The following is a 26,095-nucleotide window of genomic DNA, read 5'->3' as shown; positions in this document are numbered from 1 at the left end:
TAGCATTAATAGAAAGTGATTTTTGAGGTATTCAATTAAATTTAAACCAAGAAAAATGTCCATATTCGAATCTACGCTGAGGGGAAGGATGTTAATGCCGGTGTCAGCAAACGTCTACAGAGGGTGTCCAAGTGCTATTATAGAAATTTGACACAGAGGAAGTATATTAATCAATATGTTCACTTCGTAGCTATTCCCCTGACATGTGACGAGCGAATCTCAAATTCGTGTCGTTCACGGTCGATTCGAATCCCTTCAGAGACGTTCGTATAATGATGCACCTTGATATTCGTCGGACGTTTATGGTCTTTATAACAGCTTGCTTGTATATATATATATATATATATATATATATATATATATATATATATATATATATATATATGGGGAAGGCGAGAAGAATGTATAAAGGTTTCCTTCAGATTTCGTCAATTACTTCTTCTAGCAAATTTCAGCTCCGTAAGACGGAATAAAAAAGAATAAAAGAATTTTCAGTGCTTTGGTACCCATGGCGATTAGAACTCGCAACCCACACCGTCGTCACATCCTACCACACGTGCAAAACCACTTTCTTCCCTTAGGAATAGAATAGGGACTCAAAAAAAGTAAGTAAAATTTCCAACGCCACTTTTGCCCTAAGTAAAGAAATCCTCCTCCGAGTACGACTAATCTAAAGCTATGAGGGAGCGAGAAAGGATAAAGGGAAGGAAACTTCAGGGGAACCATGAAAATGAAACTTGATTATATATGTAATCAAGTTTCTGACCATGAAAATGAAACTTGATTATATATATATGAAAATGAAACTTGATTATATATATATATATATATATATATAATCAAGTTTCATTTTCATGGTTCCCCTGAAGTTTCCTTCCCTTTATATATATATATATATATATATATATATATATATATATATATATATATATATAAAATCAAGTTTCATTTTCATGGTTCCCCTGAAGTTTCCTTCCCTTTATCCTATCTCGCTCCCTCATAGCTTTAGATTAGTCGTACTCGGAGGAGGATTTCTTTACTTAGGGCAAAAGTGGCGTTGGAAATTTTACTTACCTTTTTTGAGTCCCTTTTCTATTCCTAAGGGAAAAAAGTGGTTTTGCACGTGTGGTAGGATGTGACGACGGTGTGGGTTGCGAGTTCTAATCGCCATGGGTACCAAAGCACTGAAAATTCTTTTATTCTTTTTTATTCCGTCTTACGGAGCTGAAATTTGCTAGAAGAAGTCCTTTGACGAAATCTGAAGGAAACCTTTATACATTCTTCTCGCCTTCCCCATATATATAGCCTCGAGTAGTAGCTCCTGCGTCGGCCAACACGCCCAAGTTATATGCGTTTCGGGTAAGTTCAGATCAGTTTTCAGCTTCTCATGGTTTGAACGTTCCACCTGCGAGGCAGATCATTAAAGGTGCTCCCTAAGAAACTGGAGAAGTATTACTGATAGCATGGATTGCATGTCAGGCCCAGTGTCGTTCGGTGAGAAAATTCCAACATCCTAGCAGTGACTTATAAAGATGAAGGATCGTGAGGCCACAGATCCAATTCACAGAGGGCGTTAGGTGATGGGGTAAAAAGTGCCCTCCTGTGATAAAAGTGTGTGGATATCGATCTGAGCGGGTGTTTTGCATATAGGAAAAGCCAAAATACGGCGCACAAGTGTCCAGACATCCGACGCTGGACCGCAGTGAAACTGATGGCCGTCTGTGTCGTCCACTCCACAGGGGATAGAGAGGGGCGACTCGGCTAGATGAATGCGAGTCAGTCGATGTCGGTTAACTTGCTTGCCATGCACCGTGATATATCATTCTGATTGGATATCGGATTCGAGAAATCCAACGTGAACCGCTTTCCATATGTGGCGTCACACATACTGGAGATACTCAGTTTCGATGGGGTTGGGCGGGCGACACTGTTGTACCACTTTGTGAACTATTTTCGTCTGAAAGAAACGTGTTAGTGACAACTAAAGTCGAAGGAAAATCGTCGGATATGATAAAAGGGGGATGGATGGTCGATACCAAAGACAAGGAGACCAGCGCAAAGTCTTGGGAGTCCAGTGAGGCTCTGTGAGCAACAATTCCAGAACTTGATTCGCGACCTGATGTACAGCAAGGTGACTCTGGTCGGCACACGTATTAGTCCCATCCAACCACGATCCCATGGGGCTGCAAGGGAGTCACATTACACTTTGAATAACATTCCTGAGCTGACGAAAAAAAGCCCAATGCCATCAACAGACGTAGGGCCAAGAGAGTTCGGACCGGTAGTACGTGAGTCAAGTGTGGTATACAAGATGTATGATAGATGTTCACGTATTAGACGCATCGGACAATGTCGAGGGCTCATACCCAGTGATCTGCAAGGGTTGCCCTGATGGTATGTAGCAAACGCCTACCGTTAATAATCACTGTGCGACAGAGATCGGCTGTGAATTCAGTGCCAAGACATTGAACGATGACGACGACGCTAAGGGGGGCAACGCTTCTGTCCAGTAGGCCCTCACCAGTGGGAAGGGCGTTGGATTTGGGTATGTTGATGGAGCTGCCGTAAATCATTTACGTCATGGCTACTTGAACGTCATCCTCGCAGCCCAGATAAAGGACTATATCGTCTACATAGGCCATGCAACAGAAACAGGGCCGTGCAGTGTCATACCTTCCACATGTGGGCGCAGTCTCTGGAGCAAGGATTCCAAAGCGAATGCATATAAAATCGTGGAATAGGGGCAGCCTTGCTGGAAAGAGCATGCTATGACCAGGGATGGTGTGAGGTGGCTGTTGTACATAATTTTGGAGGTCATGCTGCTCGAAAGGCGCAAAGCTACTATGACAAAACCACTGGGTTAATCCTGTATGTTGCAGAATTATCTACACGGTTGAAAGCCTGGCTAAAGTCCAGCTATGCCAAGGCACCAGGGAGACGGCAAATGCTAGCATGTCTCAGTAAATGCAAATGGCCATACGATAATTGTTATCACCTCTATGGAATTCTGGGAGGTCGCACGAGGAGATGTAACATGCGACCTTCTTGAGTCACGATGCCAATAGCCTTGTATCGCTGTTGAGGAAGTGATTGTTCGATAATCATGGACCCTCCACGACCTGTCCGACTTTTCAACACGTATAATGATGCGACTAAGAAAGGTATTAGGGACAACAATCATTGGAATATCGGCTCTTCTGTGATGGTCATCATTGAGGAAGCCAACAAAGAGTTAAATTCGATTGGTATACCAATGTATGTCATTAGGGGCGCAATGTATATGATTAGGGTTCAGAGATCAGACTACTACAGTTCCTTCCAGGTCATGGCAGTTCATCAAGGAGATCTTGCCTTCGTTCAGTGTACCACCATCTGTCCGACTGATGAGAAAGGCATCGTCTGACAGTCATAAATGTAGTAACAGAAGTGCAAGCCTTGACTTCCTTACCTTAGCTCATCAATGTTTTTTGGAGAGTTGGGTTTGCACAGGAGAGCCACCAAGATAAGGTGGAGTCATAATCGTCTCAAAGACACCAGCCTCGTGCCCACGCGACCTCGGCCATATTTTGACAGTCTGTGGAGTTCAGGAGAGCGACAGTGAATTTCCATAGACCACGACTATGACACAGGCGCGGTCGGGCGAGAGTGAAGTCGTAGATGTATGCTTCACGGTCTCGAAAGGCTATTGGCCAGACTTCTGCATGGCAGGTGCCTTCAGCAAGGAGGCGGGTGAGACAGATGTAGTTTATGAGGTTTCATGAACGAGTGGTGTAAAATGTGTTACCTCATTCGACTCTGTGAAGCTTCTTCCAGGTGGCAGAGAGTCGCACGTGAACGATGATCACTGATACAGCCACACAATATGAATTCCGTGCGAGTTGGTCAGTGGGTCCTTGTGTCGATCTGAAATTCCCACTGAGCACCAAATCGTCTTGGGGCCTGTGAAGAGCAATGTGACCTCTCGGTGAAGAATGTGTATCGGTCATGATGGCGGCTAGAGCCAGATAGCGTAGACATTAGTTATACGCAAGACAAATAGTTTGAGGGCCATACCCCATTTGGTGAGGAGGTACGCGATATCCTCTGCAGGAAGCCTGTCGTGTAGGAGGATGCCGATGCCACTACCAGTGTCAGATGCATGAGAAACAGTCAGTGACACTCTTATACCAGTGAAACATCAACATCCACAGAGTACATGGTGTCTCGGAAGATGGCCAGTTTGTGAGGGCTTGGATGGTGCCAAGATTCATTGTGTCGATACGATATTGCTGTGTACAATCCCTATCAGTCGATGTACAATGCGTGATGGAAGCATCAAGCACTTGTAGACCCACCAAGTCTGCCACAGTGGCCACATTCACTGGCAGGGCTCCAGTTCACGCGACTCTGTGGGTTGCTTCTGCTCAGACACATTGGTGATATGATCCACTCGTTCTTCTACATCATCGGCACAGGATGTTGACATCCAAGACATGTGACAGTCCGGAGAATGGATGGTCCCACTGCGAGCACTGTGGTGTCGTGGGTGGCGTTGACAAGCCTTCCGACGTATCCTGGAGTGTCGCGTGTGCTACCGCCGCGTAGGTGACTGGTAGGGGCGTGAGCGTCGATGCTAGGGTCACTTCACCCAATCGTGTCTGTATCAAATGTCGGTATAAACATTCGGATCAGACAGGTCCTTCTTGGTCACATCATGCGCACATTCATGGCTGGCCATCATACATGACGATGTCATACACACCGCCAATCATCAAATATGATGACGTGTTTCGTCATCACAGTTTGGATCTGCCAGACGCGGTTTAACCCTACTTAGTTTGTAAATGTTTGCCTCTTCTCCGCGAGGTGACCCAAGATGTTGCCATATGGTTGGAAAGCAGCAATGACCACTTTTTGAGGTACTTCGAACGGTAGCTCAAACACCTACAAAGTTCAGAGATCAAATCCTCATGGCCCACTGTCACTGCACCTACATGTCCATCAAAGTGTTTAAATTTTAGTCCGGTGGCATATCGTTGGACAATTTTAGCGCATGGCACTTCCTTCGACATCTTGATGCATACAGCACTTCCTGTGGTTGAAAAATGTCTTCCGACCACGCCCACGGGGCTCAAACGCAGATCCTCTCGTACGAACCATTCATTTTCAAAGTCTCTTGGACGTGGATCTTCGGCCTGAAACGTTACTTAGATCGCCACGCGGGAGTAAGAGCGCGCCATGAGGTACGTTATTAGTGTACTCTATAAACACAAATACCGCGACGCAGAAGTAAACAACGCCGGTAGTGGAGTGCTGGCCGGTGTGCGGAGCAGTTTCGCACGCTACCACGGCTTGCAGCTGACAAATCACAGAGCTATCTAAACATTGCTGGCAGCAGCTTTCTTACGTTGTGGGGCTATTCGTTGAACTTGATAACACAATGATAAACATAAGAACGGTTGTTACTTACGGAAAGTACGAAATACCTGGAGTCCAAAAATGAAATTGTCCCTCTCAGTATCTCATCTTTCATGAAGATTTTACAGCAAAAGTTACTGAAGTGGAAGGTGAATGTAAAGCGAATAGAGGGTCTATTCAGTGTCATACGCATAAGTATATGAATTCTCACCCGTCCAAATAATTGCGGCGATGTTGCCGATTCTCAGCTGTGCTGGAAGCAGCTGTGTAGAAAAATGCTTGTTGTGCCCGTCTTATACGGGATATCAGATGAGAAGAGCGCTCGTGTTTGGATTTATGCTGCGCTATCTCCTTATACTTTTCAAACGTGAACTTATGGGCTGTATGTATTTAAGTCAATAAATTACATTTAACCAGAATTCGTCATTTTATAACCTTTCAGGCCTGTTAATCGCGGAGTTATATAGTAACATAGTAGTGTTATGAAAGCTAGTGAGGCCGCGAAGTGTAGCCGCTTGGTCCTGGGCGTCTTGTCACGGTTCGCGTGGCTCCCACCGTCGGAGGTTCGAGTCCTCCCTAGGGCATGGGTGTGCGTGTTGTCCTTAGCGTAAGTTCGTTTAAGTTAGATTACCTCCTGTGTAAGCATAGTAAGCGTAGGCACCGATGATCTCAGCAGTTTGGCCCCGTAAGACCATCCCACAAAAATTCAATGCTAGTGATATTAGCATCGCTCATGCAGGAAGCGGCATGCGAAATACTGAGATATGCAATTTTCCATCATGGATACAATTTTCCCAAATTACATAGGATTAAAACACTTACACTGATAATTTACATCGAAAGCTTATTTCAATGGAATAAACGATATTAGAAATCCACATCGTCTCACACGTCACGAAAACAGTAACAAACCAAGCTCTTTAGACTTATAAATCGGCTGCGTGTGCAGTCTTGTCTATGTTTGTATGTTGGAGGGATGGAAGCGAGAAGAAACGCAGTTAACTAATTACCCGATGCCATGCAGTAATCAATTCAGCCGGCCGCGGTGACCAAGCGGTTCTAGGCGCTCCAGTCCGGAATCGCGAGACTGCTACGGTCGCAGGTTCGAATCCTGTCTCGGGCATGGATGTGTGTGATGTCCTTAGGTTACTTAGGTTTAAGTAGTTCTAAGATCTAGGGGACTGATGACCTCAGGTTTTAAGTCCCATAGTGCTCAGACATTTGAACTATTTAATCAATTCATTTGAGATTTAGAAGGGAAGAAACTGGCTAGTATGTTCATTAACACGGAAACTAATCTGTAAATATGGACATTGTGAAATTCTATGCCTTCATACTTATTTCCTCTTGGGAGTGGGCGTGTTCTTTGCTTTTGGGAGCTATATATACAGGGTGAGCCATAAATAAGGAAAAATGTGTCAAGGACCGCATGCTGCTATGCGTAACATATGACGCATCGTTGTTAATTTCGTTCTTCTCAGTGTACTGTGTACGTAAAACAAAAACACCTGTTAACCATTGAACGAGATACCGATGAGCCTCACGATCAGGACATATCATTCACCCATAGATATAACACATGACACATCAATGAACTGATGTGTATCTGCCACTGTTTGAAAGATACGATAAAGAACAAATCCCATCGTAGTGTATGTGAAATTGTATCAGAACTTGTGAATCACACGTTGCCGGCGGTACTGGAGTGTACAGTCCCATGTTAGGGAATGTGTGTCCTGTAAGCGAAAAGAGTGGTCAACGGCGAAAGTAAAACCGTGGCGCCCATGACATGTTTACAACACCTCTGTGCTGCTCACTCTGCCCTATACTCGCCGTGTCGACTGCTGCTAATGACCGCGTCGCAGTGTTACTACAGTACCATGGCAAGTTTCACAAACAAGGAATACACCGACCACTTTACCTATGGGCTTGCAGATGGAAGAGCTGACGTTGCAAGGCGACTGTATCACGGGAGATTTCCTAGCCGGCGCCTTCCATCCGCAAAAACGTTTTACTTGAAGGAGTATGGTGCATGTGTAGCACCTCCAGGATACAGTGGTCGTGGCCGACCGTCGAGGTACAGTGCGGATGACGAAGAAAAAGTATTAAAAACTGTTGTGGAGACCCGAACAATAAGCACCAGGTCTCTCGCCACTGCGATGAGAATGTCACAATCTACTGTTATGCGAGTACTCCATAGAAACCATTACCGTCCCTTTCGCACGCAGAAGGTACAGGCATTATTGCCGGAAGACTACCAGAGGAGGCTGGACTTCCGCAACTGTAACCTACGGTGTCAGACACACGACTAGCATTTTTCACGAACAGTACTGTTCACCGACGAAGCCTATTTCACGAAGGAGGGTATAGTGAATTCGCATAATTAGCACGAGTGGGCGGAAGAAAACCCCCACAGCACAGTGACACGAGGGTACTAACAACGATATGGTGTCAGTATCTGGTGTGATATTACTGATCACCATCTCATAGGGCCACATATGCTACCACAAAGGCTTACAGGAGAGCGGTATGTGCGTTTCCTGGATGCTACATTGCCGGAATTGTTGGATGGTTCTAATAGCTCTGAGCACTATGCGACTTAACTTCTGAGGTCATCAGTCACCTAGAACTTAGAACTAATTAAACCTAACTAATCTAAGGACATCACACACATCCATGCCCGAGGCAGGATTCGAACCTGCGACCGTAGCGGTCGCCCGATTCCAGACTGTAGCGCCTAGAACCGCACGGCCACTCTGGCCGGCGTAATTGTTGGAAGCCGTTAGTTTGGCCTCACGTATCAACCTGTGGTACATGCATAATGGGGCCCCCGCTCACTTCAGCGGCACAGTGCGACGCCACCTGGACAATGCCTTCCCTTCGAAACGGATCGGTCGTGGAGGCCATGTAGCATGGCCAGCAAGATCGCCAGACCTGAATCCACTGGATTTCTTTTTGTGGGGCCATCTGAAATCTCTGATTTATGAAGGAGAGGTTGTTGATGTCAATACTCTTCAAAGCAGAATACAACATACCTGTGATATTACGCAAAGAGATACAGACATGTTAGATCGTGTCCAGCAATCCTTCCTGCGAAGAGTTTAACTTTGCCACACACATCGTGACCATCATTTCGAATAGTACTTATAAACCGCCACTGGAGCTTCTGGTCATGTGTTTCTATGTTTGTTTCGATTCGTACAGCTGTTCAAAAAATGGTTCAAATGGCTCTGAGTACTATGGGACTCAACTGCTGAGGTCATTAGTCCCCTAGAACTTAGAACTAGTTAAACCTAACTAACCTAAGGACATCACAAACATCCATGCCCGATGCAGGATTCGAACCTGCGACCGTAGCGGTCTTGCGGTTCCAGACTGCAGCGCCTTTAACCGCACGGCCACTTCGGACGGCTCGTACAGCTGTATTGTATTCGTTTGTATTAACTGCCACATACCTGTGTAGTTGTATTTTGAATTCTGCAGTCCGCAGCTCGTGGTCGTGCGGTAGCGTTCTCGCTTCCCACGCCCGGTTTCCCGGGTTCGATTCCCGGCGGGGTCAGGGATTTTCTCTGCCTCTTGATGACTGGCTGTTGTGTGCTGTCCATAGTTAGGTTTAAGTAGTTCTAAGTGCTAGGGGACTGATGACCATAGGTGTTAAGTCCCATAGTGCTCAGAGCCATTTGAACCATTTTTGTATTCTGCATCTATGTACTCGTTTCTTAAAACCAAGTCAGGGACACAAAAACCAAATTATAAAACATGCATGTACATTACTGCAGCCCCTCCTCACGTTCCTTTTCCTATGCGAACTAGCCAAGATACATAAAACCGGCAAGCGTAACCGGTACGGGATAGATGTGGACACTGTCATTGCTCGCAGTGTCATGCAGTCCGTCGCTCGACGCCGCATGCATCGCCTTCTCGTGACCGGCTAGACTACCTACAACACTCGCATGTTGTGCCCTGTTGCCCTGTCCCCTTGGCCAATGTCGGCGCACAATAACACCCAAAAGTCAACTTCACATTTCCAGATTTTTACCATTCCATTGCTTGCCATTTATTGACATAGGAACATGCGGAAAAAGAATTATGTTTGTAGCTCATTGTGTAACAATTTTCATGACTTATTTTTCCCCATTTATGACTCACTCTGTATATATCGTCTGCTCACCGCTTTTTTTATTTTAAATGTTACCTCTCTCTGCCCATCCTTGGTTGGTCTGAAAATGATGAGTCGAAATCCATACTACAGATGGTTTCTTGGAATCGTTCTAGGACGTTTTCTTCTGTGTTGCTGCTTGGTATTTGCATATCAGAACACTAAGCTTCTTCCACGGCATTGGATCAATATGAATAGGAGACTTACAAAATGCATTCAGAATCGAATCTCCCAACTGAAACTATCACTTAATTACCCGAATTTAAATAATACTTCACATAACAACATTAAGAAGAACGGGAAAAAGCTCTAATTTATACGCTGCCATAACTCATTCGAATAACAGCACAAGAAATTATCAAACACGACTTTCCATCAACACAAGAAGCAAAGCTAAGTGTGAGAAGTGTGAGTGATGTGGTTGGCGAAACTTCCAACATTCCATTCTTCCGGATTCACTGATCAAGTGCATTGGTGCAAAATAGCGATGCGAAATTTCTTGCGACTGAAGGACTGAAAATAATAATAGTAACAATAACTTACCAATAATGAACGAATTTACTGTGTTAGAGAAGAAGATGTCGATTAAAACAAAAATAGGTTGATCGTTCAGTTGGCGCAATGCAAAGATTTCCTTCCCATTTTGTTACTGAATTCCATTCCTGATATTTCCAAATAAAAAAGAAAATCTGAAGTGATATGCATAGGAAGTCCGGGATCTGAACTAGTTAGTACCCTCGCATTAGGTTGTGAGAATGGTGGCACGGAGCTAACATGGTGCAAACAAATTTAATCTACGTTTCTCGAATTCATATAGGCCCTATTCCGGAAAAAAAGTAAACTTTCCAGCAGTCACCAGACTTGAAACTCCTCACAGGTAAACGGCTTTTAATAAAGCATATAAATCTTTTCTGCCCGATATGACATAAAACTTGCGTTTCTATGAAGCGAGCACATATAAATTTTAGGATTCAGCTGCATCTTGTAGATCCCAATGCCAGGACGCACTTTAAACATCACAGACAGCAATTGCATGCGTCTCCACCAAATAGTGTGTTTCCAGGACTGCATTGTTACCACGCAGAGTTTTATTCTAAGATTTCTTGTCATCAGGTCCTTCATCAGAAATGGTACTTTATTTTTGAATCGCTATACAGAGCAACCAACAGCTAAAAATATTTCTTGCTCTACATCAATGAACAGCTTTCAGCATGCCTGCGTTTAGTTCTGACCGTCACATTCTAAAATGGTAGCTCCTTTCGAAATCAGTTCCCAATTTGCTGCCACTGCTGTATATTATTAATATCCATTTCACTATAATGACAAAGAAAGGAGCCTGTGATAACTAGAGAGAGTGCCACAAGTTACTCGAAAGTGTGACACAATACACACGTCATATTAAAACATGAAAATCCACCTGCTGACGCTGGTTTAATCCTCTTCGCTGGTTATTTAACCGAGCCACTAACTGCCACATTCAGAGACGAATCTCAAGAAATCCTCCGTCTCATCTGAGTCCTAGACCTCGTAGGAGATGCCAGAGTCACCTGCTTTGCCAGTACAAAGTTACATAACTAACAAAACGTGTGAGAGTCTATGAAGAGAAGTGTCACAAATATGTATTTTGTTCACCATCTCGGTACCAAACAAGACAGGAAAGTTACGGAAGCACTGAGCAAGCTTGTTAGGATCCATTGTCTATGAAGTACCAAGCGGTCAAAAACGTATGAGTGCACAACTGCACATTTCCGTATGTCTTCTCGTTTTTTTATGCTTCAAGAGTCATACATTCAAATTCATCTTGCGAATCTACAATCTGATTGATTGCTCCGTTGTATTGAAATATTAGATACATAGACATGGAATCATCCTTTGCCAATTTACACGTACCACGTGACATTACACACAATGATTTATCTGCAAGTAAATTACCAGGCGTATCAGTGCGGGTAGCAGCTTCTGACTGGATAATCATGAGTGTCCTATATGCAATTACATCACGAGGTGGAAAAGTTTTCAAACCACCATCACTGGAACGTGATACAGAATCCACACACGAAATTCCGACATTAAACCACGATTGTCCTGGACGAACACAAACACATTCAAGGCAAAGTCGAATCGCCCACCCCAAAAAAGGTCTGTCTCTGTAAAACATCAATGAGAGTGCCATTCCCTGTTACCATATTATAATATATCCACATTTTTGTGAAGTTTCTGACCTAGTTATACATTACACATTACCAGACGTAATACAGTCCATTTGAAATCAACACTCCAAAGTATCTTACCGTTTCTTGACATCTTGTACATAGTCATTTGACACTCAATTTTAGTTCTGTTAAAATAAGCTTTCGCAGCAAACCTAGCAGGGTAAGTTGCCAATACATTTATATTTTGTAACGGTGTAGTCTGCTATCAATCTGCGGCCTTTCCTTAGATCCGCTTCTGGTAGCGCAGCTCCACTGAGACCAGGATGGAGCAGGCTGTGGGTAGCACTCAGGATATTCTGAACTGTTCATGAAGTTCTTCACAGTGCTAATGCAGACATGACTTGGAAATAAATTTGACAATGTTTGGCACCTCTGTGGTCGTTCACTCACTTTCCTTATTGGCGCTATGTGTACTAAATTTTCGTAAGTTTCTTTTCAAACTGATGAAGTAATCTAATTAGTCACTACTGCAGCTAAATTTATAGTGGGGGAACAGCAGCAGTATTGATATCCAAAACAAGTCTCATATATACATTCTTTAGTCTCAGTTGCGCAATCTTCCAAAATATGTAACTGAGACGAGAGAATAAATCCGATTTGTTTTAAAGCTCGTATAGTCATATCGTTATATGGCGTTCAGATCGTAAATTTAATTCTTCGACTCCTGGAAGGTCAATCCACGCTTAAGTTGCAACTGGTTCTTTATTTCATGTTGTGGATTGTCTACATTAACTATCACGAGAGCAATGACAGAGAGTGTAGTGAAGCAGTCCGTGTTTCCACCATGGCGCCAGCCTCGTTTCATAATCCCAGCAAGAGGATTTGCTGGTTCAAATCTCGTTGGATTACCGATGTGTAACTCTTCACTTTTTTCTTTTATGTCTGGAGATAGCCAGATCAGGATTGTGTAACGAAATGCGAAGAAAACATTTGTCTTGTTCTGGCTAACAATTTGCCAACTTTTATCTTTTATTTTTAATCTTCTGTAATGCAATATACTTCATTCACTATTAGTTCATTATTGCTACTGTCATTCCTTCGCCCGCAAGGACTTTCGTATCCCTATTTTGTACCTATGCTTATAATCAACAAATCTGGAAGAGTGGAATGTTGGATATTTCACCATCCAGAATACACACATTTACTCGTTATCTTGTGTTCAAGTTAACAGGATTAGTCCAATAAGCAAAGACGACAACGAATGACCGGTGATGCAAGCAGAAGTCCGCAATATTCGCAGTATATTACTCAACAATGGAATATGCAGTATGATCTCTGCGTCTGCTAAAGATATCTGTGAATTTGTGACCACGACCATAGTTTGTCGTGCTATTCGAATGGGTTATGGCAGTGGATAAATTAAAGGTTCTTATTACTTTCTTTTACACATCTACTTAAAGTATTATTTCAATTCCAGGTAATCGTGTGCATGTTTCATTTGTGACATTAGATTTCGAATGCAGTTCGAAAGTGTTCTGGTAATCTTGATCCAATACCTCGTTGAGTGCGGGCATGGTGTTCTGCTTTCCGAATATCAAGCAACAACATAGATAAATTTGAAAAACAACATTGGACCACTAGGCTGTGCTCCCTATTTTTTTTTTTTTTTAATTACACTACCAGCATCGTGTTCTGCCCGTTCTCAAGTGGATCTGCATTGACAAACATGGATTCATCGTTGATTCAAAAACCGCGTGCAGTGCATATTTCTGCACAAATATGCATGGTACACGATTTTTCAAATAACGACAACGATGTTACCACGTTAGTGTCTATACATGCATTTGAGAATGGGCAATGCCCGAAACCAGTAGAGATAAAGAGAAATATTTACAATACAAAAACAAATGCCGCTAGAACGATTCTAAGGAACCATGAATGAGCTGAATTTTGCTTCTTTCCGTCATTTAGAGTCCAAACGAGGAGGGAATATTAAGAAAGCAATTACCAGACTATTTCTCAAGGTAAAAAATGTATGAAGATGCTGAAATGTTTGTTGGACACATCTGCAGTCTTAATTCGTTATTAATGAACATATTTCTCAGTTTCAACTTTTCTGAATCCTGAAATGAATTGATTACTGAGTGGCTTCGAATAATTAAGTAGCTGCCGTTCTTCTTGCTTCCATCCCCACCAACATAGATAATCGATTTCGCGGTGCATGCAAAGCGTTTGATACCTAAGTGTTCCGTGACGTGAGGTTATTTCGATTTCCAGTTATTTTCTATTTCATTCAAATAGGCCTTCGTTGTAAGCTATCCATGTGTTTTACTCTTTTTTGTTTTGTGAAAATTGTAATTGTGATGGAAAAATATATACCTCAAAATTTCACACGCCATATCCTCTATGAGTGAAACTGCCACTAGCTTACATATACCCACTTTTACATTATATAACACAGGGATTAACAGTCTGTTTCCACGCTCGAATGCCTGAAAAGTGAGAAATTCTGGATTAAATGTAATTGAGTGACATTAATATAGATAGCCTAAAAGGCGACATTAGATCGTATCATGAGATAACAATATAAGAGGGGCACTTCGAGCTTTTCGCCACGTAGCTTCTCTTAGAACAGCTAAGACATGGTAACAACGTCATAAATATTTGGTCATAATGTTAGAATGAATATACGTCGGCGTATGTCACTTAATAGACCCCAACTTCAGTTCTCATTCACGTTCCACCTCGATGGTTTATGCTGTGTAATGTTCATGTAAGGTGAGACACTGAGAAATAAGATTTCGATTCTGGAATACAAGTATTCTCTGCTTTACGTAAGCCACAACTGTTCATATGTTTGACGATGTGTTATCAGCGTCAGCGACCGTTCTTGCGATATGAGAGCGCTACTTCTAGCAGCCTCGTTAGCAACAGTCTGCTTTCAGCGGCCGTCGCGTGAGGACCCATACTACGAGCTGCGGTCCGTCTCGCTCACCCGCGATAAGTCTGAGCCCTTATTGCAGCTTTCTGCTGTAGTGTTCGTGTTTTCGAGAATTTATAAGATGCAAGTATGAGTCAGTTTAATAGAATACTTCGTGTTCTGCCCTATGGCAGGTCTTGTCATGGGGGAGCCGCGTCAGAGAGATCCACTGCATGAGCGTCTAGGGAAGTGATTCCAGTGGTGGTTTCCCGTTACCTTCCACTGTTGATTATGAAATGATAATGAGGTCAACACAACACTCAGTCCCTATGCGGAGAAAATCTCCGACCCAGCCGGGAATCGAACCCGGGCCTCTTGGCGTAACAGACCGCCGCGCTGACCACTCGGCTATCGGTGCGGCCAGCTTAATAGAGCAGACACCTTGAAGTTCACCATAGATCGGAACTTTGTTAGACGAAACTCTTATGAATTTGGATCTTTTCTAGAAGAATCTGTGAAGATAGGCTGTGATGATTAAGTTGGTACCTATTTCTCGATCGTGGGTACTGTCGGGTATGTAAAAATGACTAATGCCGATCTTTGTGATGAAATTGTCGACTCTGATGGAGGAACCTTTATATTCAAGCATTCTGTTGGCAATGTTAGTGAAGTTAGTGTATTGTATCGTATTGTATGTTAACCGGGGACCTAGAAACGACGGAGAGGTTCCGTCCCCGCCGCAGCCGCAGTGGTCCACAACCCCACGACGACAACCGCAGTCCACTTCACCCCTCCGCCGCCCCACACCGAATCCTGGGTTATTGTGCGGTTCGGCCCCCGCTGGACTCCCCAGGGAACGTCTCACACCAGACGAGTGTAACCCCTATGTTTGCGTGGTAGAGTAATGGTGGTGTAGGCGTACGTGGAGAACTTATTTGCGCAGCAATTGCCGCCAGTGTAACTGAGGCGGAATAAGGGGAACCAGCCCGCATTCGCCGAGGCAGATGGAAAACCGCTTAAAAACCATCCACAGACTGGCCGGTCCGACCACGACACAAATCCGCCGGGCGGATTCGTGCCGGGGACCAGGCGCTCCTTCCCGCCCGGAAAGCCGTGCGTTAGACCGCACGGCCAACCCGGCGGACGAAGTTAGTGTTACCCACGTAGATTTCGGTATAAGAACAGTAAGGATCTTTGAATTATCATTCGAAGTTCCGGGCGGGCAAATGAATTCAGTAGTCTCGGCTTATGGGAAGGTGCTCAGTAATATTCCAGAAAATTGGTCGAACTCACAAAAGTTTCTGCTGATGGGTGGAATCATACAACATAAAGTGGAACTACAGAAACATACCCCATCTTATATTAATGTTTGTGGCTACAGAACTACTGTCATGTATGAAGGGCGGACTAGAACGTGCGCAGGGTTCGACGGTTCACGTGAGAGCCCAGTGTGTACAACGACGGCTCGTGGTACAGCTGACGACCGTCAAAGCTGTTAGACCTACAGCCATGTCGTGCATGCCGATAACGTACGTGGCGCTTGTCACTGGATACCCACCTGATGCTCCCCTTCTGGTCACTCCTCAAAGTAGTAATGCTACTGCTACTGGTGCTCCAATGAATGTCACTGAATTAGCGGAGGGCATTCCGACTACACCACAACGACCGAATATTCCAATAAAACCTAAACGAGACAGTTTCGAACAGTGTTCCGAACTCGGACGCATCATCTGCTGACGGAAGCATCAAGGAACCTGACCAGGATGTTGCAGTTGTAAATTCTGCAAGCTCACCGAAAAGCCGTTCCCCCAGAAAGAAATAAGAAACGAAGGATTGCACATCAAGCTGCTGAGAAAAATAGTGCTGAAAAGGTCCAACGAATAGTACGGAGTTAAATGAAAGTTCGGAGGAAGATTCTAATCGTACTCATCCTGAACCTGTTCACATACCAGACGCCTGTAGTGCACCCCCCCCCCCCCCCTCCCCCTCCCCCGCCCCATCCCGGGAAGCAAAACAAGACACAAATGCAGCTTCCCACAAAGGTACCATACAAATCCGCTGTGCAAACGCGAATGACGTGATCAGATTTCCTTTCGCGAAGAACTGGGCGGACGACACCGCGGAAAATGGGGAAATGGGAAACTCCTTTAACTTCCAGAGAAGCACAGTCAGCCTCCGCTCACGAACGATTACCTCATCCAGACCAACTAACGTTACGTTGATACGTATCCGATACTTATTGACAGCTTTTATACTGACTGTGTGTGATGAAAAAGTTGAATTTATAAAAATTGCTACATTACGAACCCGTCTCAAGCCTACAAGATTGCAACATCAACAGCATAGCACGCGCCTAAAATTAAGTAGCTTAATACTTTCTGTACGCGGCAGAAATTGATATTATTTTACACCAAGAAGTAACGGACATTGCCCTAAACGGTATCTTTGGGTATAGCGCTATAATTAATGCTGGAATTGGAAGTGAACTGGGGACCGCGATACTCTCTGCCCATTAAAATTCCTACACCAAGAAGAAGTGCAGATGATAAACGGGTATTCATTGGACAAATATATTATACTAGAATTCACATGTCATGACATTTTCACGAAATTTAGGTGAATAGATCCTGACAAATCAGTACCCAGAACAACCACCTCTGGCCGTAATTACGACCTTGATACGCCTGGGCATTGAGACAACAGTGCTTGGGTGGCGTGTACAGGTGCAGCTGCCCATGCAGCTTCAACAAGATACCACAGTTCATCAAGAGTAGTGACTGGCGTATTGTGACGAGCCAGTCGCTCGACCACCATTGACCAGAAGTTTTCAATTGGTGAGAGATCTAGAGAATGTGCTGGCCAAGGCAGCAGTAGAACATTTTCTGTATCCCGAAATGCCCTTACAGGACCTGCAACATGCGGTCGTGCTTTATCCTGCTGAAATGTAGGGTTTCGCAGGGATCGAATGAAAGGTAGAGCTACGGGTCGTAACACATCTGAAATGTAACGTCCACTGATCAAAGTGCCGTCAATGCGAACGAGAGATGACCAATACGTGTAACCATTCTCACCCCATACCATCACGCCGGGTGATACGCCAGTTGCGTTCACCGTAATGTCGCCAGACCCGGACGCGATCATAATGATGCTGTAAACAGAACCGGGATTCATCCGAAAAAAATGGCTTTTTGCCATTCGTTCACGCAGATTCGTCGTCGAGTACACCATCGCAGGCGCACCTGTCTGTGGTGCAGCGTCAAGGGTAACCGCAGCCATGGTCTCCGAGGTGATAGTCCATGCTGCCGCAAACGTCGTCGAACTGTTCGTGCAGATGGTTGTTGTCTTGCAAACTTCCCCATGTGTTGACTCAGGGATCGAGACATGGCTGTACGATCCGTTACAGCCATGCGGATAAGATGCCTGTCATCTCGACTGCTAGTCGAGGCCATTGGAACCCAGAGGGCGTTCCGTATTACCCTCCTGAACCCACCGATTCCATATTCTGCTAACAGTCATTGGATCTCGACCAATGCGAGCAGCAATGATGTGATACGATTAACCGCAATCGCGATAGGCTACAATCCGACCCGTATCAAAGTCGGAAACGTGATGGAACTCATTTCTCCTTCCCACACGAGGCATCACAACAACGTTTCACCAGGCAACGCCGGTCAACTGCTGTTTGTGTTTGAGAAATCGGTTGGAAACTTTCCTCATGTCAGCACGTTCTAGGTGCGCCACCGGCGCCAGCCTTGTGTGAATGCTCTGAAAAGCTAATCATTTGCATATCAGAGCATCTTCTTATTGTCGGTTAAATTTCGCGTCTATAGCACGTCGTCTTCCTGGTGTAGCAATTTTAATGGCCAGTAATGTATATATGATCCACCTGGTTGCAGCAAACGACGCACCCGAGCAGAGCTTTTTAATTCCAAAATGTCCATTTCTTCGGAATTCATTATGACGATATTTTAGCGAGAGATTTTTACTGTCTCCTACGTCCCAAAAATTAAGTTCCTAATTTTAACTTGTCATCTGAATTATAATTCATAAAGAGTTGAATTAAACTGACACGTGGGAGCACGAAAACGGTGACGCGCCTCGTTTTACGTTCATTACTAATAGCCTTACGAGACGCTTGGAAAGGATATGCGTATCTACCAATTTACAGACTAATATCCTGCACACAGATGTACTGCCCACCAAGTTTACTGACCACGCTGTATTTATATGCACAATTAACATTGAAAAACTGAGCACCTACCGCGCTAGAAGTTATTGGAAGCTAAACGTTGCACAGTTGTTTGTTGCCGAATGTCGGGGGCGTTTCCACGAAACCTGACGGGATTGCGAAAGTTGGCTCACATTCTACAATACTTCCCTGCTCTGTGGCTAAAATGCGCTAACCACGATTACGGACCGACTATTCGAGGGAAAAATGTTTCTGGTACAGGAAAACAACCGAGTTTTATTTCCAGTGCCTGTGGGATCTGTACAAACTGAGCGCCTGTCATCGGAAGTTGCTGCGATCAACGAATCAAATCCAAAATTTTGGGCTCTGAGACGAAAACAGGATTCCAAGTATGTGCGGGGACGCAGGTTGCTGTCTTCGATGAAGAAACGGTCATCTTCCATGTCATATGTGAACAGAAGTTGGGACACTAAAAAGTTATCACAGAACTTAAAAGAACCGACGGGACTGTTCTCAAAAACCAGAACGGTTTTAAAAAGAAAATCTACGGCCATCTTGCTGACCTATTGTCGGGCACTGCTGTTAACTGCGTAGCACAAGAAGACTTGTTACAAAATCTTCAAGGCAGACTTAGCACTGCGGCGTCTCGGAGTCTTCTACAAGAGTTTGATGATGATCTGCTAACCGCAATCAGACAGAGTCCCGAATATAAAGCGCTGGGGCCTCAAGCCCCTCCATCAGAGTTTTATCAGGTTTTCCAGGAGCAATTGAAATCTAAATATCCCTTAATATCTAATGAATTCTGATACGGAATCTCAAAGGCATTAAAAAAGAACAATTACTCTCCTGAATAGTAATTACCAAATTATGGCGCGCATACTTGGTCGCAGACTAAAAATGACAGTGCATGAGGTAACCGACCCCTATCAAACTGGTGTGGGTAAAGACAGATAAAATATCCAAAATGCTTGCGAATATAGGGGCGTCATAACTACGGCAGATGTTCTCAGTCTTCCGTCCGCTATAATGCGCTTGATTTCGAGAAGGCTTTTCATAGGGTGAGGCACCCAGAACCTCCTCAAAACAATGGTCACTCTGGATTTTCCCCAATGTTTCGTCAACACCATTGGTAGAATGTTGAAGAACAGCACAACGAACATCATGAGTAATGCTCAGCTAATCAGGCAACGTGTGTCCAATAGTTTAGTGCGACAAGATTTTCCAGATCTAAAAGGGCTGCAGATACACGGCCAAAACAGCGTGTGTAAGGCATACGCAGATGGCGCGGATCTCGTGATCATCCATGAAAGTGACTTGGGAAAGGTACTGCAGGTCATCAGCAAATACGAATTTGCATCAGATGCGAAGTTAAGCAAAACTGAATCACACATCATGAATGCAGGGCACGGAATATCTTTGCAAATCACGAGAGTCCTCAAAGGCCAAATCTGGGTATCGATTACAGGTTTGATATCTGGCGAGCTATCACACGAATGTTAGCCACGATAACACAAAAATTAGCCCTCTCCCCGCCCTCACTACCTTGCCTGCCGATTTTTGAATCCTAGCCATGTCTCATATCCATTTACAAAAAGAAATGCTATAAACTGGCTAAAAAGCACAACAGTACATTACCTCCTGACTAAAGAAAATAAAACGAAAAATGATTTCTGTAATTGTCATTTACTTTAACATAATTACCTAATGAATAAGAAAAGCATCGCAAAATTTTTTGTAAAATTTCAAAGTTTGTGGTAAGGTATTATGGTGCCAAACTGCTGAGGTCATCGGTCCCTAAGCTTACCCACTACTTAATCGAACTTAAACTAAGTTACGGTAAGGACTACATGCACACCCATGCCCGAGGGAGGACTCGACCTCCAACGGGCGGAGCCGCGTGGACCGCGATAAGACACCCCAGACCGCGCGGCCACCCCGCGCGGCAAAAATTTTTAGTAAATACAATTATGTGGAAGACAGTATGCAAGTAAATAGAACAAGACTTAAATTCAAGGACAAAATAACGAATTCCCATTGTCTTTTTTTTCTCTTACGATATTCTTTCAACTTTTTTATTTACATGACTTTTTAAAAAAGGAAACTGGAATCTACTCTGAACTACATAGCTCAGAAGAATCTTATTTTGCGTTGAAGCAATGTCGGAGGAAAACTTCACTCTCACGGTAGTAAACGTCGTATTTTTTCGTTACGTTATTTTATTTCATCCCGTTTGCCAGAAATTTGTTAAGCCAGAAGTGACTGCGAAAAAAGAAAAATAAGAAAAACAAAAATAAAAAGAAAGAGAAAAAAAGTTAGCTCTGTGGCTTTGCACTTATGTCACGAGGCAACGGTGTTGCGTGTTGTAAATTCAAACCATGTTGGTGACAAGGGTTCTGGAAGTTTTTTTTAATTATTATTTTACTTCAAGGAGCTGAAAATTGCTAGAAGAAATTCCTTAACGAAATCAGATGGAAACCTTTGCACATTCAGTCTTCTCACACTCTCGACTCCGTTAGCTGTTTTAATGGCCATAGATACCCGTTTTGCGAATATTAAACTTAATCAGTATACAGACGTCTCTGAAGAGCTGCAAATCAACTGTCTACGATACTAATTTGACTTCTGTTGGTCAGTGTAGAACCCACATGTCAAGGGGTATAGTTATAAAGTGAATATAATGATTAACATAGTTCGTCTTTTTCAAATGGTTCAAATGGCTCTGAGCACTGTGGGACTTAACATCTGAGGTCATCAGTCCCCTAGAACTTAGAACTACTTAAACCTAACCAACCCAAGAACATCACATACATTCATGCCCGAGGCATGATTCGAACCTGCGACCGTAGCGGTCACGCGGTTCCAGACTGAAGCTCCTAGAACCGCTCGGCCACCACGGCCGGCAGTTCGTCTGTGATAAGTTTCTGTAGTAGCAGTTAGGCATCCCCTGAAAACGTTTGTTGACACTGGCGTTTACAATTTCCTTCAATTCTGGATGGCTTTGAACGTTGGCAGACTTTTGGTTTAAATCTAATTGAACACACTGAATATCACTTTCAATTGGCGTTAAGTTCTCCGTAACTCCATATGTGTTCCTCAAAATGCGTAGTAGTGTGCCTGCATTGCTATAGTTCATGCACTGCACAGTATTTGCGTAGTTTATCACATACATTTAATGTAAGGAATCGAACGACAATAAAACGCCGTGCACCACCATTACTCACTGTCGTTCGACAGAAACAGACGAATTACAGACGAAATAATTGCATTTAGAATCGCATCTAAGGCGAAAAAGTGATATATAAAGCATCAATAACATCAGCGAGGTATTTCAACTGAATCACAAAGTACAAAAATAATTTTGTGCCATACTCATATCCTGCATATTAGTGCAACAGGAAAGTGGTCATATTATAAAGGGTCGTCTGCCTACGTTGGTATCGAGCACGAAATGTCAATCGTAGACTTTTCTGTGGAGCATCGCTCAGCTACAGTAAAGAATTTTCGATTTCCAAAGCGATGAGCGATAGCACGCGCTGCAATGCCACCGCAGTGACTGCTCGCGGTGATTCTGCCTCAGCCAGGCACTTTATTGTGAATAGCAGAGTCATCACGTATATGTATCCCGCACAGGGCGGGCGCATGTAGCATTCAAAGGCAGCCAGTCCGCAAAGTTGTCAGATGCAAAACTGTTATTGGTCGAAACGGTTATTACCTGTGTGTCACAACGTGAAATGCATAATACCTGCATTATGATTGCACTAAGACATCGATATTCAGACGAAAAGCGCCATAAAATACTAAGCAGCAAGTGGTCTCGATCTCGAGACCTCATAGTCAGGTACTACAGATTTTACCGCTTTTTTCCCTCATTTTGTTCGTTGTTGATAGTTGTGTTTGGTCGTTGCGGACGTCATATGACATCCTTTCAAGTTCGTTTGTTGATCCTGTTGTGGCGTAACAAGCTAGCTACGCCACACTGAGAAGGGAGCCGAAAGGCACGCGTACACACACGCCGATTGGCGTCAAGTCTGGAACAGGATACGTTATGACTGCTATAAAGAAAATACGTAGCTTTGGAATATACTTAACTTTATTCTTTGTTGGTTTACAACGTTCTTCTTGAGACATTTATACGATAACTCTCAAACTAGGTAAGGCTAATGGCGCCTTGCTAAGTCGTAGCCATGGACTTAGCAGAAAGCTATTCTAACTGTCTCTCGGCAAAAGAGAGGAAGGCTTCGTCCGTATTGTCGCTAGCAATGTCGTCCGTACAACTGGGGCGAGTGCTCGTTCGTATCTCGAGACCTGCCTTGTGGTGGCGCTCGGTCTGCTATCACACAGTGGCGACACGCGTGTCCGACATGTACTAAATGGACCGCGGCCGATTTAAGCTACCACCTAGCAAGTGTGGTGTCTGGCGGTGACACCACAGATCCCTCCACTCACTTATTTTTTATTACAGAGGCCAGCCACCTCTGTGACCGAGCACGCTGAACTACAGTGCCGGCACCGTTAAACCACAGCCGCCACAGACTCGGTCGAATTGGTGGCTGTACCTCCTCCAGGATATGCATAGCATACAGTGTTGCCAGGTCATACAGGTGACCGTACTAATTTACCATTGTGGCCAGGTTATTTTTCCCAGCTCGCGATCGGCGCGGACTTACGCTCTGCAGTGGCCGGCTGCCATCCAGGTTTTATGTCAAAGAGTGTACGTAGCATACGCATTTACAGCTTCACTTGTACAGTGATGCAGCGTAAAGGTTGCCATATGGCTGAATTAAGTAATACACCTAACCAGATGCTTGATTTAACCCGAAGACTCACATGCGGTTTAGTATGTAATTCTTCAGTATCTCATTCCTTAGCCGCTTAATTTGACCATCGAACGAGACACCAAGGATAACCTCTTATATAATTTTATGTTGTAGAAACGCCCAGACAGTGGCGCGCGCGTTTCGATACTTGTTTCGTCGGTTTAACTAACGTTGTCTAATTTGAGATGAATGGCTGTAGCTCCATCGTATGTTGCATGGAGATGTATGTTTCTTTATTTCTTGATTATGACTAGTTTCGGTCACCTGCGTCCGTTTTCAAATCATACTACAAAGAAAATTACAGTTGACATGGCCATTTTATACAAACTAGGCACACATTTGCAATAAAATTGTAGTACACCAATATACTGTCAGGTACACATATTTGTAATGGCTATTTAGCTTTACGAGTATCCTTTCTGATTACTTGCCGTATCGTAAGTATGACATATATAGGCAATAGTCTGTGTAAGGAAACTGCCCCTGCAGTGATGATCAAAACGGCACTATGGCGAACTCAACGACAGTAAATACACCACACAGGATGGACATCACAGAACTGATCTCAAGAGTCTCCAGCGATTACCAGGTAAAACTCTAGAGCCCACTGACAGTGGAGCGCGACCGAGATGAAATGTTTCAAGTTTAAACAATACATTATTTTTTTCATTAACTTCATATAGACTTAAAAAACCTACAATACCAAAAATGCTTTTGCTAAGGCCACTCATTGGTCTGCGGTGGGCCAATTACACCGAAGTTCTATGCTTTACATCATGACATGACGTCACCTGCGAAAGACGCTACAGTTGCATGAGCTATTCTCAGTGGTTATAATATGATGCACTACACATATTTATGTCCAGTTCACAAACAGTTACGAGTCTGTACTACAACCCAAAACCAAGAAGTGCGGCAGCCCCTTCTTCAGAAATGAATTAACGTGCCAATCTTCTTGTATGCTGTGTGGCCTTTAAAATGCTTCACAGAGATGTGTATAAAAGTGCTAATTTTTATACGACCAACTATAAACACATTACAAAGTAACTGTAAAATGTGTTTTTCATTTTTCATGTTTAACAATGTGCAACGTAGAATTTAAATTTCCTTTCAATTGCTATTGACATGCGCTTCCTATGACGCTATCCGTATCTCTATTGTAACTTTTCCTATAAAGCATATACCTATTTTATTTACATCATTTTTTAGAAACATATTAAGTTTGAGAATGCAACAAATAATCAGTGAATCAAATAATAAACAAACAATCACTTCACTGTACAGTTAGAAGCGTTTACAAAGCAAAAGTGCATCCTATTAACGTGAACTCAGTAAATAGTCTGTGAACATTGACATAACAGGAGCTTGAAGAGAACAAATTGTCATTAGCGTAGATAAGCCTCATGAATGAAATGGAAGAGAATGAAATGAGCTACACACAGAGCGCAATACGAAACTCCATCTGTTTTCCTGATCACGTCGTTAAAATTTTAGCTGTTTGCTTTCGAATGGACCGGTAGAGCACTGCAGTTATTAATTGTGACTGCTGTTGATACAGACCAATTCGGAAGAACACCACACAATGTATGGTGATTTACTAACTTGAGCCATATAATGGACGAACTGAAATATATGAGGGCTCACATCATGGAGAAAATACAGTGAAGTATTCCTGTTAAATGTAAATTGCATCTTAAATTAAATGAGCTATGTGAAGGTCCCTAAAATTAGCGTTCTGAAGTACATAAGATAAAACTTAAAGTCCTTTCCATCTTTATGCATAATTCTAAACTTATTTTTAATGCTACTATACGTCTACTAGGATTAATTAATATCTGCAGCCACAGTCGCTTCTTACGACTCAGAATCGCATCGTTGCACGCAATTACGCGTTTGATTTTTTCAAGACAAGAGAATATGGATTAGCTCCCTTCTCTTCTGTCTGTACACTACGAGCTTCCTCAGACTTAAGACGAAAGAGCAGGTAATCTGATAATTATTCCTCATAAATCACATTTTCAGCAGTACATAAATACACTGTGATCTCTATCACACTTAAAAGTATCCGAACGACCTGACTGTCTTTTTGTCTGATATGCCTTCAGGCCACATAACGTAACTTTCTAGCAGGTCCTCTGATTGCAGTAAGGTTGTTAGACCAAACGAAATGGATAGCACAAGAGATCACTAGAGGACGTTGTTCTGTAACGTAATCTTTTATGATGTAAATCAAAACCACGATGTTGCTACTACTAGGAAATGCGTCATGAGAGATGAGAAGTCCTTGACGGTTGTAAACTCAATTTTATTTCAATAAGTGACGTCTGAAAATCACTATCACACTCAGAATTTGAGTTAACTATCGCCGTCACATAAGTAATTCCAGCAACCTTTAGAAAAAAATTCAGTACTTTTATGAGGAAGATATTTTGAGGCAGTATCTGGCTCCTGAAATTATCT

The sequence above is a fragment of the Schistocerca piceifrons genome, chromosome 1 (assembly GCF_021461385.2).
Source record: "Schistocerca piceifrons isolate TAMUIC-IGC-003096 chromosome 1, iqSchPice1.1, whole genome shotgun sequence".
Taxonomy (NCBI): Eukaryota; Metazoa; Arthropoda; class Insecta; order Orthoptera; family Acrididae; genus Schistocerca; species Schistocerca piceifrons.
The sequence above is the reverse complement of the archived record's forward strand: the minus strand, read 5'-3'. Positions refer to the sequence as shown.